The 20,397-nt window shown below is 41.4% G+C and overlaps 1 long non-coding RNA gene across 2 annotated transcripts; it reads right to left on the bottom strand.

Annotated features, from left to right (window-relative positions):
* Nucleotides 1-819: 819 nt before the first annotated feature.
* Nucleotides 820-14,737, bottom strand: LOC104857291. Of its 2 annotated transcripts, XR_778821.2 has the most exons (4): nucleotides 13,997-14,737; nucleotides 13,872-13,958; nucleotides 9,281-9,345; nucleotides 820-6,768 (listed from the first exon to the last, which is right to left on the bottom strand). It is a non-coding gene; the product is annotated as an uncharacterized LOC104857291 (long non-coding RNA). The 2 variants fall into 2 exon arrangements; XR_778820.2 differs by having other exon boundaries at nucleotides 13,872-14,735.
* Between the last annotated feature and the right edge of the window lie 5,660 nt (nucleotides 14,738-20,397).

The raw sequence follows: 20,397 nt of genomic DNA, 5'->3' as shown, positions 1-20,397 counted from the left end.
ATGGAAGCACAGACACCTGACTTCTCTAAGGCTTTTTTTTTTTAACAGTACACAGACGCCACAGTCAGCAGCATGGAGTACAGATGTACACCAGGACTCATCTCACCTAGCTCTGCCCACCGGGATCAGAACACACAGATGCTTGGACTGCGAAAGCCTGTGCTGCTCTGCGTGTCTGCTGACTACTGGGTTCACACTGCTATAAGAGATCAATGGCACTGAATCTGTTAGGAGAGATCAGGTAGCAAACAGGGATAGGCTCTAAAATTTCTTGGTGACAAGTTGGATTTACAGCATAGTGTGAAACCTGTGTCTCCAGTGCTAAATGTGGGATTATAAGAACCTACATTTTCAGGCCAATTGAGCATAAAATGAACATGTCCAATGCCTGGGCACTGCTTAGCAGAGTAATTGGATCCAGTAACAGGAATCCAAGTTGTAATAATCTAAATTGCATTCAGAAGACTTCTCTGGCTTGGATTGTTTCTAGATTTTTCATATAATTTAGAGTCATGCAAGGTCTGGGTATTTAGTTCAGTGGTTCCACTGCCTGCCTTGCAAGCATGAGGACCAGAGTTCAATCCCCAGTACCAAAAAAAAAGAAAGAAAGAAAGAAAGCAAAACCAAACAAAAAAAATTTAGTCATGCAGAATGAGTTTGTCTGCCAAGCTTGAGAAGTCCTAGGCTTTACAACTGTGGGGAATAGATAAAAAATTATCAGTGCTTTTCAATGAAATATAAAAATGTTCAAGTAAAGATCACATTGGAAAGAAGAAATGTGAAGGTAGGGCCAGGGATTTAGCTCAGTGGTGACACTGCCTGCTATGCAAGTGCAAGGTCCTGAGTTCGATCTCCAGTACTAAAAAAGAAAAGAAAAGAAAGGTGAAGGGAACCACCTTTCCCGAAGAGGCTGGGCTGTGTCAGTGGCTAAGGCCAAGAGTGCATCATGAGGTTGCTGCAGAGGCTCAGCTCTGTGCGAGACAAACCATCTCAGCCCTCCACCCAGCCCCTTTCTGGTACGGAATTTGCTTTCTTTTGCTGAAATAGCCTCACAATTGATTTTGCACCTGGGAAGTCTACCTTCACCTATGTACAAAATACATACAAATGACACTGAAATGAAGCTCAGAAGTACGCGTGAATGATGCACGATGGTGCTGCCACTTTTTCTGGACAGGGCGAGCTGTTGCCTGGCTCTTCATCAGCCACCAGCCTTTCAGGGGTTGTGTTGGGCTTGTTCAGTTAGCTGCGTCAGGCTCTGGGCTGGAACATTCCTCTCGGCAGCAGGTCTCTGTGCTGCGGGGCCCAGAAACACCTGCTATTCCATTTTCCTGGAAGAAAGGGAATAGTCTACATGCAAGGAAACCTCCCTGTACCATCTTTCCACCTGGTCTATTTATGCCTCTTCATTTCTTTGATCTCCTATGAGTGTTTGCCTAAGTGTTGTTTCATCCAGGACAAGTCTAACACATCCTGTGATGCTGTCTGTGTCCAGAAAAGCATCTACAAAGCATCCTCAAGGTCTTTTCACCAGAAGACTGAATTTTCAAAGAGATACTCAAGGATCAACGTTTGACACTTCCTGACCATGCCTACTCCCGAGAGTGGTTTAAATATGTCAATTCCATCACTTGACCTCTTTGTAGAAATGGTCCCTTTTCGACCACCAGGGCCTTTCACTGGGACAATTTCTATATATGTTAATTCCTTAATTCCTTTACATCCAATAGATGGAGCAGCAAGTCTGTGGCAGATGTAAAATGCAGAATAGGCAAGAGGAAAAAAAAAAGAAAGACATTGGTACTGTAGGGAAAAACACAGGTAACACCAGAGATATCTAGACAAAAATCACTGGTAAGCATCTGACAGACTGTGTTTTGTTTTTGAATTTGATATGTCTTTTATTCTTTTCCCATGTTGACAACTGGGTCATTTCAAACCGGTATAAATAATAAAGTAATGAGTATGCTTGCTTACACTTTTCACTGCATATATTTGCTCAGGATACCTCTTCAGAAGTGGTACTACTGAGCCCAAGGGTCTACAGTATAGAATTATAGGGACTTGGGGAAATTATGTCCAATTGTTTGGCTAAGATTTCAACCAATACACACTGCCAGGGCTATGTGTAAGAACAGGAAGGTTCATTCCAATCAGGTAAGCAAGAATCAGCTACAGGGCAGAGAAGTAAACTGTTCCCTCAACTAGTGACAGAGATAATGAGGAAAGACACAGAAAGCAGCTGGAGGGAGTCAGCCAGGCTCCAGAGACACTTACAAAAAGATGCTGGGAAAAGGCAGCTGGAGGATAATTCCTAGATAGTAGCAGAAATCATAAAGGTTCTACCTGAGCCAAACAAGAGGAAAACATCTCTGTGAGAGTGTGAACTTGACCTGGATCTGCAGGAGGGCCCGGCCCCCAGGCTGCTGAAAGACGGATGGGGTGGTGCCATAAGAGGAAAGAGGAGTCACAGAAGGGGATCCTGAAGGGGGATTTCAGGCTGAGATTACAAACACAATGAAAGCACTGGACGAGAGAGGCACTGGAGCAACAGAGACATGAGAACTGTCTCAGAAACAAGGGCTCGGTGGCTGCTTCTGTGGAAAAGTGGAGCTTTGTCTCACCTGTAAGATCACCCACAGTGGATGTGGTGCGAAGTTACCCTGGGAAGGAGAAGCATGAGGAAAGGGCTGCAACCCTGACAGATGGGTGCAGGATCTCCCCTTGACGCTCTTGCCCTCCATATTTTCTCACCCTGGCAGTCTCAAGTTGCAGCCAATGCACTGTCCCCTCTCTCCCCTAAATCCTTCTTCTACTACATGCACTCTGGCTCCTCTGCTGCAAACCCACAGACCCCACACTCAGTGGAGCTCAGCAGTAAATTCCATGCACTTAAGGCGATCGGACTTGGGGTTTTCTATCATGTGAAACATTTCAGTGTATTCTGAACTGTCTGTGAGGATGCCCAACACATGAGTGCCATCATCCTTGCTGGATTAGGGCAAATAACCCATGTTCCTCAGCACAGGTAGAAAGAGAGGTCTACTGAAACCTCACTGACTCCACGTACTGACTGCACTTGATCACCCCACACAACAGCTGCATCACCTGAGCATTCTTGATTAAATTGTACCCTCTCCCACATGCCTATATCACAGGAAGCTAAGTTATGTGGGAGTAAATATACAGTCTGAGAGGTACGGGGCTCTCAAGGAAGTCAGCAGAAAAATAGAGACATCAAAATTGTGGATGTAGAAACCTCCGAAAAAGGTCAGGCCTCAAGACAGAAATGCAATAGCCAGGCTCGAATACCTCCCTAATGCATAAACAGTAAAATGGAATTACTCTGTAATTAGCACCTCCTGGTCCACTGAGTCCAGTTGGGCATCAGATGCCCAGGTGGGTGACCGGAGCAACTGGACCCATCCTTTCCCAAACATGCCTCTGTTCCTTCTATATATTCTTGTTATGTAACTCATTTCCATAGTAGATAAATATTAGCTAAGCAACTATATTTGTAACCCTATAGGTGGATTACAGTTTGACCCATGATTTACCCACGTTGTGACTTTGCTGTATAAATTACAGCTGACAGCAAAGAGCCTCAAAGGCACCTACCCGAGACCCCTCCTATTTCTCAATAAACCTTTCCTATTCTTAAGCGCCGCTGTTGTTTGAAATTTATTCCTTAATTTTGGAGCATACAAATTCAGGACATCTAAACATCTAGCAGGTTGGGAGTTCTATTTCTCCAATATCACCTACAGCCTTTGTTGTTTCCCCTTGAGGCCAAGACTATCTGTGTAGACCAGGTTGGCCTGGAGCACATAATCCCACTTCCTCAGCCTTCCAAGTGGTGAGATCATAGCTGTGTGCCCCCATGGCTGTGTCCCTACTGTTTCCTCATCAAGCTTTCACATCAGAAGGCATCTGTCTCCATGGTTAGTCCTGGTCTCCTGCCCACTCCCAGCCTGCCAGCATGAGGTGCCCTTCTAAGCCCTCTCATATTATTTGTAAACTCTTCTGCTGCAAGTACACCCTGGCCTCTGCCAGTCTCTTGATTTGTATCTCCTCAAAGAGGATATGAATTCCCTGAGCACAGAGATCATTTTAGACTCCACAATGAAAGAGGAAAGTGACCCACATGTCATTGATGCTCCTGCCAACAAAAGAAGTGCTCTTTAACCTAAATGGTATGCATATAGCACACTTTAGAGGAAAGTGAATAAACCCTATAGACTCTTGCCCCTCTTTCCTCTCTTTTCTGTCTTCCATAATCACTTGGTTCTGACACTGCCATGGCAATTACTAGTTACAGACCACAGACTTGTGTTTTCTCTTGGCCACAGAGACTCTGACTATGAAGGATTTCTCACATCACCTCATCACGACTGAGATTGAGAGCTTGTATTTCAGGTGAGCAGCTACCAGGGTAGGGCACTGCACAGTGGAAAAGTGTGTGTGTGTGTGTGTGTGTGTGTGCGTGTGCACTCGCGCGCACATGAGCGCACACACATACTCTTCTTTTATTACTTAAGTACATGACTCTTCTTCTCCCCAGTGTCTTTTCTTCATTTTCTTCTGAAGCTTCAGGACTGGACAAAGGGCGAAGACACAGCCCTACAATTTCATAGCAATGCTATGAAAGCAGTCCCATTTGAAAGTGAATTCAACAGACAGCCTTGCAAAGGAGGATCACCCTGCCTCCCCTACGTTACACAAAGAAACTAAAACTTCCTTCAAAAGTTACGTCTGTTGCTGGGAGATGACAACCTCCTGTGAAGGATGTATTATAGGTTCTACAGTCAACAACCTCATTACTGTTGAAGAACAGAGGACGCACAAACTCTAGGAAAATGCGTGAACAACAGATCTGACCCTGCGGACAACACAAAGCAGATGTGTGTACCAAGCACTGATTGAAAGAGGATAAGGACACAGACTCAGACAGTGAAGGCGCAGGAGCTCATCAGACTGTTGCTGCTGATGACCAGCAGATAAACAAAAACCCAACATAGAGAGGGCAATGGATTGACCCTGTGGATGGCCGGACAGAAATTCAGCTTGTCAATCCTGAACCTACTGAGAAACAAACAAAATAAGATGGCAACAATGAGGAGAAAATGGAGGAAAACGAAAGCAGTGAAGCTGATAAATTGAAAGCTGAAAACTAAGATGAAGGTATGCTGATGGAACCACCTGAAGAAAAGGGACATGGAGCTCAAGAACAATGAAGAACACAGAGCAATGAAGAAGACTATGCAGAGCTTTATAAACAAAACACCACGCTACCTGATTCTAATGAGCATGATGGAAAATAGCACAGTGAGTGCCACACAGAGAAGGAAGAAATGCAAAACAATGAAGAACCTCAGGAACCTGATAAACAAAGTCATAGTTGTGGAAAAGGTGACACTGTCTAGCTCCAAGAACCACTTTAGGAAGAGATCCAGCTGGGCAGCAGCTCCTTTCCTCATCCAGCTCAGGTCCCATGTGAAGAACACAATACGCATGAGAACCTGCCTGCGTGCAAGCCAGAAAATACAGAAGTCACACAAGTCCCACAGATACCAGCGATGCTCCTACAAGATAAACATGTGAGGTGAGCACAGAGCTGCCTCCCAGGAGAGGATGGGAGAGACCCAGTGGATGAGCCAGGTTGGACAGCGTGGGGCAACACTGTTTTCTGTGAAGCAGGGCTGGACCCTGGGTATCTAGCAGGATGCACAGGGGAGGGGGACAGCAAGGAAAGAGTTAGGGAGCAAATGTAGGTAAAACAACAAGTCGCACTGAGAGAGACATGGAGGGTAGGAAGAAAGACAAGGGTGAATCACTGTGCCAAAAAAAGAAACAAAAAGAATAGTCATTTTTTGAGGGTCTCTGAGCTTCAGTGCTGATTTCTGAACTGACCATTTACAGTTGGGCTATTTCAAGTAAAAGGGACTGAATTCCATAAATGAGTAAACACTGGCTGCACGTCTGGGAGGTTACACTTGTCTAACTCATCCTCTTGATGCTGAAGACCAGCAGCAATGGGTCCCCCTCAGTCTCCTCGGGGGAGTCAGAGGAGGGCAACACTGGATTTTACACACAGCCACAACCTGTGTTAACTAGGCAGGCCTTCTGCTGGCTCTGAAAAAGAGTCCTCATGTGTCTGGAGAGGAGAGTGATGGTCAGCAGCCCAGCAGCAACGGCAACCAAGAAAAATCTTCACATTGCCACAGAAACACACTCCGAAGAAATAGACAGTGATAACCACAACCTAAATCCCCAGAGTTTTAAGGAGTTTGATGCTCCCAGTTCTACAGTTCTATAGTTTTATTGTTCTTCATAAAATAAATGTTCTTGTTTTCGTTGTCTGCTTCCTCCAGAACATCTCCGTGATGTAGCCTGTAAGTAGATATGTTGTATAGAGGACTGAAATGCATTCTCAGCAACTTGCAGGCAGCCTGGTGCTTCCTGAAGAGAAGGCGTGCTGATTCTCTCCTTTCTCCCTTGCTTCCCAGGTTTTCTTCAATCTCATTGACTTTAGCCACTTCAGGGATTCATCCTGCTTTGTCACTAACTCACGTCCCCAGGTTTAGAAGGCAGCAGCACAACCATCAGACCTCACCTGGGTGCTTTGTGGTGATCTCCCAGGGCCTGAGCAAGCAGCCATGCAGATCCAGTCACTCAGGAAGCTGACTCCAGTTGACAGCATTTTGGGTGTGCAGAAAGCAATTCTCATGGTCCTGAGGCACTAGGCTGCTTCAGGCATCTTGGTGACCCCTAAAAACAACAGAGATCTTTATCCACTTCTCCTTAAGATGAAGGGGGAGAAAATCTTGGTGGGATGGGTTATGTAAGGATGAGTCACTTAGAACCACCATAAAGAAAGAGGACAAACACATGCTTGGCCTTAATTTATTACTCAGGATTTGTGTTTACTCTGTGGAAGACAGGGACTCAAAGGCTGCTTTGGCTAAAGATATCACAGTAACCCCTCTCTTGGACTTATACATGTTAAAGTTTTTACTTCTTACTTAAAAATATAAATGGTTCCTCCTCTAATCTTTGTTACTTTCCATAAATAAGGAGATGAACTATAAAAGTATTACACAAACCTGTTGCAAACTAAAAAGCCATGCCCACTAAAATACTCCTGCAATCTGAGTTACTCTGCAGGATAAGGCAGGAGAACACAAAGTTCCAGGCAAGCCTGGGTGATTTAATGACAACCTCTTTCTGTTTAAAATAGAAGAGGGTAGCCAGGGATGTAGCTCAGTGGTTCTGACACCTGCCTTGCAAGCATAAGGTCCTGAGTTCAATCCCTGGTACCAAAATAAATAAATAAATAAAAATTAAAATAAAATAAAAGAGGGGCTGAGGATAGAGCTCATTGTTAGAGGAAGGCCTTTGGCTCAACTGCAGTACCAAAATAAGCAAATAAAGATTTAAGACAATTTAATTGCTGTAGCCTAAAGCTAGACTTAGGATTTGTTTTCTTACCTAATACCAGGTGGGCCAGTGTCAAATTTGTTTGGGCTATGAACACTGGATTGCTTAAATAAGCAGTAATGGTCACGGTTTTGCAAGTTGGAAGTCCACAAGTAGGGTGCCGAAAACTTTCAGGCTCAGTTTACACAGGACCTAAAATACCTTTCCATAGATATAGATATAGATATAGATATATGTGGATGTATAGATGTAGATAGATAAATATGTATTGCTGAGGTTCGAAGGCATGCTAAGCAAATGCTTTATCCCTGAGCTATATCCTGTCCTTTATCTCTGCAAATCAGAGTTTTGACTTCTGTGTAAAAAAAGTACAAGCTGCTTTCAGGTTTAATATTTTACTTTTTTAAAACTATGAAACTGCCACAAACTTTGACTATTGAAGCTAAAAAAACAGCATTGCTTTTATCATTTTATTTGGAGTGCTACATTTATTTAAGACAAAACTGGCCTCAGAATTCAAGTTTTCTTTGCTGTCCTATAGCTTTCTGTGATTACACAGAACACAGTTGCTGAGTGGCTCTCTGGCTGATCGTCGGAGTGTGAGGGCTAAACATTAGAGAAGTTGGTCCTGATCTTTGTGGGCCGATCACTTCAGAGGCTGAGAGAGAACTTTTCTCAGGCCAGTCATGGTCTGTTTTTGTAGTCAGTCTCTCAAATACTTTTTAAATTTGTTAAATTTGCATGAGAATGTGTGACATACACAATGATCATGCTATTGTGGGGAGGTGACACACGTACACAACTTATGTTAACTCTTTTTATTTCCCAGTCCACCCTTCTCCCTCTATCTCTTGGACTCCTTGCCATTTGCAGAAGATATGTCTCCTTGTTTCCTAGTCTACTCCTCATAGTAATCGTGGAAAAAGATAAAGACTCTGTTTGACAAAAGCTCCTTTTCTATCACAGACGATGTTGAAGACATATTTTGGAGAAGAGATGGTACATTCAAGAGTCAGTCTATCTGAGGTAATTTCTGCTTCAGGGTATTGGAATCCACACATATTGAACACCAATATTTGCTCATCTATTATCTCACTTGTGGGAGAGGAGGCAACACACTTTAAACTTTGGGTTTTCAATTCTGACTGAATAAAGTAAATCTGGTAGCTGTCCCAGTAGGAAACTCGTATAACCTGCTACCAGTGAAATGACATTTGTGCCAGATACTCTAAATGGAGAAAGGGATGACAAAGAGACAGCAAAAGCACTGCAGTGACCCAGACCCTCGCACCACAGGAAGTGAGGTTGTGGAGATACAGCCAGTGATATGGCACAGTGGCGCCTTCACACTGTGAATGAGCTAACACACTTCCCAGTGAGCATATCCTACTGAGACCATGGCACACACAAACACTAGGCAGCTGGGATAGGACCTGAGTTAACCAAAATAAACCTGGGAAACTGAGAACACAATAGGAAAGAGATTTTTGCCCCAGGAAGCTAGAGTGCAGGGAAGCAAAAGAGCAGGTCATGTCTGTTCCACTAGTCAGAGACCTAGCTAAAAGCAGCAAGCATACTGTTTCATTTTCACACAACAAATAGCTCCCGAAAGCCTGCATATGCATCCCTAAATGTGGGTGCCCCCCACTGGCCATCCTTAACAGTCCCTCCCACTAAAGAAAACTTTTCTTTGTTCTTTCCACTGAACTACACTCAGGTCATTTCTCACTCTCGGATCCCTGACATCATTCATCATCATCCTCCGGCCCACAGGGAGCAGAGAATTGGATACACTATCTCTGCCTAAGAGTAATCTCGCTTCCCTAAAGATGTGCTCACTTACCTATCAACAGACTTGCTACTGAAAACTACATCTCATCCCTTTCACCAGGTGAAATTAAATTTGTCCTGTTAAAAAAGACAAACATATTAGAAATGAGCATACCTGCTGTCCTAAACTTTAGTGTTTTTATGTTACCTGCTTGACTTTCCTTCATTAAAGGGGAGGTGAAAATACCCACACCTATGTTGCATTTCAGAAGGTATCCAAAAAATCCACAGCCGATCTCAACAATATCCTGTACTTGATCTTCCTTGACATGACCCACATGTCAGACATGAACCTTGGTCAGAATGGCTGGTACTCAATATAATCAGTCTGTTCAATTCGTTCAGTCATGCACACTTTTAGGTGTGCCACACTACAGAAATGACTAAGTGATTTTTCTACTCTTTAGTCCTTAGGTTTGTGAACAGAAACAACATTCTCATGGACCATTCCAAATATAAACTATCCCAAATTTCTAGGAGACATAAATCCAAGTTCAGTCACAAATTGGGAGAACAAGCCCACCCATACTACTTGGAGCCTAAATTCACATTGCAGAAATGGAAACTCTAACAGGTACAGATTGCTGCACATTTAACTTAAACCTATACCTTCATCCCTAAAACTGCCCAAGGAGCAGCTAAACGTGGGGATTTAGCTCAGTGGTTCCACTACGGCCTCGAAAGCTTGAGGTCCGGAGTACAATCCCTGGTACCAAAAAAAAAAAAAATAGAAAAAAAAAAAAAAAAAAAAAAAAGGCCGGGGGGAGGGTCTAAACTTGAAACTCCTAGAAGCTTTTAAAGCTAAACTCCAGTTATTTGGTATGTTTGTATCTTCAAACAGGAAATAAATACAGTGAAGTAAAAGAAATCCCTTGGGTTTTGGAAATATTACCATCTAATATCAAGCTAGTATTTATAAAAATTATACTTAACATGATGAAATAATATTAAAAGTTGTTTTTTCTTTACTTTTGTAGGGTGGGTTAATTCAATTTACTTTGTTTAAATCATCGGCTCAAGTTAATAAAGAATCAATCTGTGTAATAAATGCAACAAAAGCAGTAGTTTCACTTAGGAAGAAGGTTCTGACCTCACTGCTACAAAATCTGAGAAACAAGTTAAAAACCACTCACTAGTGAGGAAATTGGATAAGTCTAAAGCAGTTTTTGGACAGTATCTGATTGGGGTAGTTCATGATTAAATTGTGAATTTAATCAATTCAACAGAACTTCTGACCAGAAGATACTTTCTTCTCTTTATTTCCAGTATTCAGTATCAAAATGTAACACTAACTTTAATAGCTTGAAATCCCTTCCTTAACCTGATTTGCTGACTATGCTTTATAACAAAATAGGGCAAACATTGCAGCCCTCTGAAAATTTTCATAATTTGCTGCTCAACTTTGAGTTTTTCTCCCTAGGCAAGCCTCTGAAAATGAAAAAGACAGGCCATAATTCTTGCCCATGTTTTCAACTTGAAGGGATATTGCTTTAGGAAAGACTCAAGACACAAGCCAGGTGTGAAGGCACACACTTTTAGTTTCAGCACTCTAGGAAAACAGCCAGGAGGATCCATGTTCAAGCCAGCCTGGAAAAATTCAGTGAGAACCTGTCACAAAATTTTTAAAAATTTAAAAGGGTCGAGGGTGTAGCTCTGTGCAAAGGGCCTGACTTCAGACCCCAGCATCGCAAAAAGTAAATATCAAGACACAGACCCAAAGGTGAATGGGTATGCATTTATTACCTCATCTGCTCACCTTCTGCAAAGGTAATTCAAACCAGACCAGAGACCTGTAATATCTCTGAAAACACAGAATATTGAATGGGACCTGATTCTAGTCAACAGTTGGAAAACTGGGCTGCTTGAGATATAAATACCTTTTAAAAAGAGAGGTGACAGACTCTAAATGTCAATGTTTGTTTTAATTTCTACTTTCATTAGTGCATATTCGCAGTGCATCATGAAGTGTTTGTACACGTACATAACACAACTTCAAAACATTAACTGTAATGCGGCAAAGTATCAACATAATTAACTAGAAAATACAAATACTTCACAGAGAGTAAAAACAATTTTTATAAGTCAGCTACTCATAACAGGAAAAATGACCTTGTCCTAATTTATCTTATACTGCTATCATGAGGGGGGAAAGACTCCATAAGCAGTTAACTATTCCTCCATTAAATTCCTCCCAAATGCTTTCTACCACAATCTTGAGATCAGGCATTATTGATTATAATTGTGTGTGTTGTGTCTAAGTTGTGAAATTTTTAAGACTACCAGGAAACTCTTTTGATGTAAATATATGAGGAGTTTATTGTAAGCTCAAGTCTGGACTTCCAGTGTCACCGACACAGCGGCTTTAAATTGGAAGTTCTGACCCACGAAATTAGCCTATTTTTATAGGGTTTGGGTGGCTTGAAATTTTATTTTATTGGTTTTTTAATAATTTTTGTTGATTTTATTGGCCTATACATTTATTATTGGATATTATAAGATGTAATGTTTTAAACTTAGTGGCTATTATTTGGGCGTGGGTAGGGGTTTGTGTGGGAGATTTATTTTAGTCATCTAACTGTCACAGCGGGTTTTGCCATATTTTGACCTGGCTGTAGTTTTTGGAATAAACCGCCCAGTTGTGATTTCTGGAAACTGTTCAGTTGTAATTTCTGAAAAACCTGGTTTTTGGTTAATCTATTTTTCGACAATGGAAGGCTATCTGTAGAGTTTAAAGGTCAGTCCAAATAATGGAGTATCTAATCTGGCTTAGCTAAAACGGAGGAACTTTGGCTTCTTTTTGGTTTTTCAGTGTGACCTGGGTTTCAGGTCAACATTTCTCTAGCTGACTCTTCAAGTACCTATAGGATTGAAGATGGTGTACACCAAAAGGGAGTGAACCAAATCCTGACCCTACTTTTCTCAATGACTTCTCTTTCAAATATTGTCCCTTAAAAGCACCATGTTTTACTACACCACAACTGCCCTCATAAACATGGATATGCGCCGTGCAGGGCACGATGACACATACCTGTAACCCTCTGGGAGGCTGAAGCAGGAGAATCTGAAGTTCAAGACCAGCATGGGCCACATAACAGCTGTTAAGATTTCCCTTGCCTTAAGATGGCTGCCACATGAAATTGCAGCCTCCATGTTCAAATATGGCTTCTCCCAAAAAAGGACAGGCTTCTTCTTCCCATCATGCCTCTTCTCCTGCCCAAAGAGTAACCTGATACTTGCTATCTCCTAACAGCTAGTGATGTCACAGGCTCCTCCAAACCCTTAATACTGCCTCACTCAACTCCACCCCAGCTCAGGCTAACCCCACCCCATTCCTACAAAAGAAGCTTCCTGTGTTGCCATGTTGCTTTCTCTCCTTTGTATGGAGTCAACCTGGCAGATCCTCCCCATAATAACGGCTTGTTATGGTCCTAGTCTGGTCCTGGTTTTCTGATCTTTTTACCTAACAGTTGCAAGTTAAGAAAAACTTGTGCCAAATACAAAAGGAAGAAGGGAGAGGCTGAGCTCAATGAAAAGGCTCTGGGTCCAGTCCCTGGTGCCTCAAAAAAGAAAAACAAGAAAAAAAGAAAATGTAAAACAACAAGCAGAAATAATTGTTTAAATTATTCACCTAAGATGACTGTTATTATTTCAACTGTGAATCAAATTTACACTTCTGGTATAGTCAAGTGCCTAAGATGGTACTAGTTTCTTGGAGAGAAAGTGTATGTGTGATTTGGCAAATCAAGACAACGTCCTAAAAAAATAATAATAATAATTATAACATCTAAAGATTCCACTTCTTTGGAGCATGGATTTTGCAGCTTCCACTCTTGGTATTAAGCTGTGGGTTGAGGTTCAGTCAGCTAAGGCTACGGGGGAGATCTCATTAGCTCACAGAAACTCCACACTTTTCCTACTGAAAAAACCACACTAGAAAATAGTCTATTTTACATACTTCTCATAGCACATCAATAGAAAGGCTTCTGAACCAGTACTGCAGAGCCATTAGCAATTTCTGTGCCTTTGTTTAAAATACAGGAGTGCCAGGGATTTAGCTTAGTGGTTCCAGCACCTGCCTCACAAGCACAAGGTCCTGAGTTCGATCCATAAAATACAGGAGTGAGGCCATGTACGTACGTACGTACACACACACAATGTTTCCTTTCTGCAGTACAGCACTTTTTTTTTCTTTTCTTTTTTTGGGTACCAGGGATCGAACTCAAGACCTTGTGCTTGTGAGGTAGGCACGGTGCCACAGAGCTAAATCCCCAGATTTCCGTTTTTTATTTATTTATTTATTTTTTGTCCCGGGGATGGAAGTGAGGTCCTTGCACTTGCGAGGCAGTCACCAGAACCACTGAGCTAAATACCCCGCCCCCAAATTTCCGTTTTTAAAAGCCTGCTCTTCATTTACCCTTCACTATTTAATCTTTTCACAAAGAACTATACAAAAAAACCCCACGTGTTTCTATAAACAACAGCAAATAAAACATAACATAACACTGTTACCCAGCCCTGTATCCCAGGTGTCATCTGGATGAAAAGATAGGGAACCATCTATAAATTCCATTATCATACTTCCTGACTTGGGTTTCTACACTTACTGTGGCTTTTCTTTCCCCATCTCCTGGAAATGTTCTTTCCAGAGCAGAGCTAACGGGGGGGACAAGGCAAAGCGGACCGGACCGGACCTATAACTGGCTCAGCCGCCGTCCCCAACGCTCCGGACCTATAACTGGCTCAGCCGCCGTCCCCAGCGCTCCTCGCCTGGCGGTTGAAAGGCCACAGAGTTTTCGTAAGGGGGGCGGACCCAGCGGCCAAACCGACGCGCTGATTGGCCTGGCGCAGAGTCATGGGGGGGGTGTCCATTGACTGCGTACCTCATCCGGTAGCGGGGGGGGGGGCTAAGGTGCTAAGGACTTGGCTGCCAGTGGCTGTGCTTTCTTGCTGCCTATCTTGATGTTTCCACGGAAAGGAGACCATGGGAAAGGGAGGAACCTGGAGGATGGAACTTTAAACTCTCCTTGGGGTATTTCCACCATCCAAAAATGAACCAACCACATAAAGCTGCTTTTCCTGGCGAAACACTTTCTTCTGTCCAAGGGCCAGTAGGGGGCTCGATGGTTCCGGCTGCAGAATATGACTGAGTTTAATTTTACGTATTCAAGGGAGGAAAATAAGCAGTTAACAATTCGGTCTTTCTCTGGGTAATAACCCCACATTTTTTCTTTTATATACTTCCTAGCTCTTTTTTCTTTTTCTCTTTCTTTTAAAGGACTAGTTTAGTAATCACTAGATCAGATACCTGGCCAGGCACCGTGTTGCAAGCCTTTCCAAGTTATAGTAAGTACCATCCCTTTCCAAATACTTGGCCCACAAGATTATGGGCCAAGTAAATGCTTGGGTATGTAACTAAGTTTGGGAGTGGTTTTTAATCCAGTAATAAGTAAACTAGACCAACCTTTCTCCCATACACACAACCCAGATAAGAACGACTGAGGAGCCTACCTGACTTCATGGATTAAACTACTAACCATCACTGAAGCATCAGAAACCTTAATCTCTCTTCTCTCCTGAGCTCTGGACCAGGCATTTATGAAGATTCTCTCCTCTCTCCTCTAACTTTAAACACAATGGCAGGGGAAATGAACTAGAAGTAAGTTGAGCGACTAGAATTTAACTTTTTAGTGGATAATATTTCTCTTTTCCTCCCCTTCATTCCCTTCTATTTCTCTAATACAACGTGCCTTCTACTTTCTTGGGATTTTATTTCTGCCTCAGACTCCCGAATGTTGGGGTTACAGATATGCACCACTACCCAAAGCTCCCAGTATCCTTTTCGTCTTCTTTCTACCTATTTTGTCACTGCCCTAGTTAGATTTACCATCCTTCAGAAGCATTCTGGCCATGTCCTCCTGAGGGGTCTCTACTTTTCATCTCTTTAAGCCATCTTCTACAGAAGGCCAGGCTGAGGGTGCCAGGCAGGCAGAGTGCTGACACTGGGCTGCTGGAGGCCAGGCTCAGCCATGATCCCACTGAGCCAGGCAGATAGTGGCAGGCAGTCCAGTTCAGGTAGCCAGGGGTTACTGGACATATGACCCAGGCCTTTGGCTGGGCTTCTGCTGCCTTCAGTTCACCATATGGTCCACATTGGCCTCTAACTCATAGCAATCCTCCTGCCTTGGGCTCTTGACTACTGAAATAACAGGCATGTACCACCATGCCTGGCAGGTCTCCTTTTTAGAATATTTCTCAATTCTAATCTGACAGGGATGCCAAATCTAGATGTGAAACTCTTGTGCAGGACACCAAAAAAATGTTAAAAAGAAAGAAGAATTTATTATTCCAGAGCAGAAGTACCTATATGGATGAAAAATTCACAGCAGGCATCATGGACTCATAGAAACAACGTTGTGTGTGTGTGTGTGTGTGTGTGTGTGTGTGTGTGTGTGTGTGTGTGTGATATGCATGCCACAGACATGAAGGACCAGTCATGAAAACTGCTCTTATGTCTGGGAAGAAACAGTTACAAATGCTAAAGTGCTAGAAGATCCAGAGTTAGCTTGAAGAACTTGTCATAGGCAAGAATATTTGCATGGAATTCCAGTTGCACAAGAGATAACAACAAGAATCAACAAGTGGAATTACATCAAATTAAACAGCCTCTGCACAGGAAAAAAAACTACTAACAAAGTGAGAAGACAGCCTACAGAATGCGAATACAATTTTAGGAACTATACCTCAGACAGAGGACTAATATGTGATGAAAACAGCATGGTATTGGCAAACAACAATAAAAATAACAGACTTGTGAATCAAATGAACACAATAGAGGATTCAGAAAAAATTGCAGGCACACAAAGCTACCTTATCTTTGAAAAAGATACCCTCTTTAATAATTGGTGCTTTCCACATGCCAAAGATTGAACCTGGACCCCTATTACTGACTATGCACTAAACTAACACAAAAATGGATCAAAGACTTAAAATTAAAACAAACAATATCCTAGAAGAAAGAATAGGAAAAACTCAAAGACATAGGTACAGGCAAAGACTTTCTGAACAAAACCCCAGTTGCACAAGACATGACACCAAAAATCAGCAAATGGGATCGCATCTTATTAAAAAGCTTTTTCACAGCAAAGAAAACCACCAACAGAGTAAAGAGACAACCTACAGCATGGAAAAATTTTTGCCAGGTACTCCTCAGACAGAGGACTAATATCTAGAACACATAAGTAACTAAAAAAAAAAAAACAGTTAGACCCCCCAAATTTAAAAAAAAGTTCAGAAATAGGCATCTGAAATGAATAGACGCTTCTCAAATTAAGTACCAATGGCCAATAAATACATGAAAAAAGTGCATTATCACTGGCCATAAGAGAAATGCAAATTAAAACAACACTGTGATACCATCTTGCACCAGAAAGAATGGCCATCATTTTAAAAAGTCAAATAATAACAAATGTTAGGAAGGCTGTGTGGTAGAAATTATCTTCTCCATTGTTGGTGAAAGTGTAAATTAATACAACCACTATGGAAATCAGTATGGAAATTCATAAAAAAGTTAAAACTTAGCAACAGCCCATATGCCCATCAACAGATAAATGGATAAAGTGTGGTACTGGCACAACCAACAGCCACAGGCCTTCCCTGATGCCATGGGTAAATGAGTACAGTACCTAGTAAGAAGCCCACACAGACACCAGCAATTGAGGTGCACAGCCCCCAGCCAAAGGCCATCCCAGACAATAGCTACATAGGAGGGCAGGCTGTAGCCAGAGGCATGCATGCCTAGATACCATCCCAGGTGTGTACAGGCCCCAGCCAGAACCCTGTCTGGACAACAGGACAGCACAGGGATCCAGAAGGCCACCACTATGAATCCAGTAAATGGTGCCATGGTGAGCAGCAGAGAAAAGGCTTCTCAGTGGCTTGCTGAAAATTGAAGACTGCTGGGTGAGCAAAAAGTTGCCTCAACTTTTTGAGGCATAGCAGGCTGCACCTGTTGAAATGAGAGGACACATAAATGAGTTTCAAAATCAGACTTCCAGATCACCTAAGGCAACCCCAAAGGGCAACATGGTGTAACAATCTGATACCCAATCACATGGACTCCCTGAACTGGCAATGAAAGAGGATCTAAAAAAATGAAATCTGAAATAATTTCTCAGATAACAACAGATTATGTTCATAGTATAAGACATGGTTAATAAATCAAGAGCAGACATGGATTTAAATAAATAAAGGAACTGAGAAATATGATAGAATCCCAACACAGGAAACAGATGGAATCCATAAAACAGATGCAAACAGATTTCCAGATTTAAAATTCTATTAAAAGTTTACATAGCAGAATAAGGCAATGTGAGAACCGAATTTCAGATATAAAGGACTGCAATCAGTGAGTAAGAAAAGAAAAATTTCTTAAAAATACTAAGGGAGAATGAGAAATTAGCCCAGGAGCTGCTAGATGATGCAAAGAACAATAACATAAGACTGATCTGAGAAAACGAACAAACAGGAGAGAGTGCAGATGACATTAAAAAAAACTGTTCACAGAAGTAATGGCAGAAAACTTCCCAAGTATGGGAAAAGAACTTGACATACAGATAAGTGAGGGACAGAGGACTCCAACTACCAAGATAAAAAAAAAAAATCTACACATAGGTGTATAGTAGTTAAGATTCCAGAAGCCCAACAGAGCAACAAAATCCTACAAGCTGTTAGAGAAAAGAAACAAACCATCAGAACCACAGCAGACTTCTCAAAGCAAACCCTCAAGGCAAGCAGAGCCTGAAGTGACATATTTCAAACCATAAACAAAAACAACCTCCAACCCAGACTGATGTATCCTGAAAAACTATTTTCAAAATTGATGGAGAGGGTGGAGATTTAGCTCAGTGGTGCTACTGACTGCCTCGCAAGCATGAGGTCCTGAGTTTGATCCCTGGTACCTAAATAAATAAATAAATGGAAAAATAAGATACTTATTATTGAAAAAGAGCACCTGAGGAACTTTCTGAATACCAAAGCAACACTCCAAAAGTTTTAAACAATATTCTAGGAAAAAACAATGAGGATCACAACTCAAAAAAGCCCAGAAGAATGAATCTATCAGGAACAAAAAGACATTAAATGTAAAGGGAAAGAGTCCAACAACAGGAAAAGGTCATGACAAGGATAAGTCAATACATATCACTGATGTTAATGACATTAATCCACCAATCAAAAGAAGTGGACTGGCAGAATGGGTCAAGAAGCAAGATCCAACAATATGCTGCATATAAGCACACTTAATTTAAAAAACATAAAACACGTTAAAGGGTAGAAAACAATACTCCATGCGGTAGGAACCCAAAAAAAGGAATACCTATCCTATTTGCAAACCAAATGGATTTCAAATCAACACTGATTGAGAGAGACAAAGAAGGACACTATATCTTTGTAAAGGGAACAATCCAAGAGGAAGAGATGATAATCATAAATATATGTGCACCAAATACTAGTGAACTGAACTATATAAAACAAATACTAATGGACATGAAAAATAAAATAAGCACTAATACAATAGTAGTTGTGGACCTCAGTATGCCACTGTCACAATAGATAGATCAACTAGACAGAAAATAAACAACAAAATACTAGAACTCAAACTCTTGAAGAAATGAACTTAACAGATATCTACAGAGTGTTCCACTCCACAAATTCAGAATACACATTCTTTTCAGCTGCACATGGATTGTTCTCCAAAATAGACCACATACTTGCTCATAGAACATGTTTAAGTAAGTGCAAAGGCAAAGGAACTGGAGTTATCCCCTGTATATTATCAGGGCATAGTGCTGTGAAACTGGAGATCAATAGCAAGAGAAACTGCAAGAATTTCATAAACACATTGAAATTGAACACACTTCTGAATAACCAATGGGTCACAGAAGAAATGAAAGGAGAAATCAGACAGCTTCTGCAATTAAATGACAATGCCAATACACCATATCGGAATCTATGGGACACAAAATAGTCTCTGTGAGAAACTCATAGCAGTGAATATTCATATTACAAAAACAGAGTGAGCTCAAATAAACAACCTGATGCTGAACCTCAAGCTTCTAGAAAAAGAAGAGCAGGACAAACCCAAAGCTCATACAAGGGAGGAAACTGTAAAGATCAGAGCAGAAATCAATGCAATAGAGACTAAGAGAATGACACAAAAATATCAGTGAAGCAAAGATTTGATTCTTTGAGAGCATAAACAAAATAGACAACCCCTTAGGGAAACATCAAAAAAAGGAAAGAAAAGACCCAAATCCATGAAATTAGGAATGAAAAGGGTGAAATTAGAAGACACCCAGCAGAAATCCAGAGGATTATCAATACCTACTTTGAGAACCTATATGCCAATAAGATGGAAAACACAGAAGAAACAGATTCCTAGACAAGTATGAATTATCAAAGTTGAATGAAGAAGACCTAAAAAATCAAAACAACTCAATATCAATCAATGAAGTTGAAAATGTAATTAAAAACTTACTAAGAAAAGCCCAGGTCCTGCTGGCTTCACTGCTGAATTCTACAAGACATTTAGAAAAAGAACTATGGCCACTACAGTTTAAACTCTTCCATGAAATTATAAGTGAAGCAATACTCCCAAATTGATTCCTGGAAGCAAGAATCACCTTGATCTCAAAACTAGAGAAAGACCCAACCAAAAAAGAGAACTATAGGTCAATCTCATTAATGAGCATAGATGCAAAAATCCTTAATAAGATACTGGCAAACAGAATGCAGAAGATCACCAAAAAGATCATATACCCTGACCAAGTGGGATTCATCCCAGAGTTCCAGGGATGTTTCAGCATACCCAAATCAATAAGTGTAGTACACTATATTAATAGGACCAAGGACAAAAACCATAGGATCATCTCCAAAGATGCAGAAAAAGTGTTATACTAACCTGGCTTGTTTTTTTCTATTGCTTCATTAGTTTAAAAACATACTCTGTCTTTTTTAGTTGTAGTTATATAGTTAGTGGGTTACATTTCTTAACTTGAAACCTCTTGGAATGTTTGAGAGATGATGTGAAGTAATTTTAAATGTTTGTTCCTATCTTTAGTCATAACACACTTT

The sequence above is a fragment of the Fukomys damarensis genome, unplaced genomic scaffold, assembly GCF_012274545.1.
Source record: "Fukomys damarensis isolate Sample0158 unplaced genomic scaffold, DMR_v1.0_HiC HiC_scaffold_18, whole genome shotgun sequence".
Classification (NCBI taxonomy): domain Eukaryota; kingdom Metazoa; phylum Chordata; class Mammalia; order Rodentia; family Bathyergidae; genus Fukomys; species Fukomys damarensis.
Note: the sequence above shows the minus strand (reverse complement) of the source record. Positions and strands in the feature narration are given on the sequence as shown.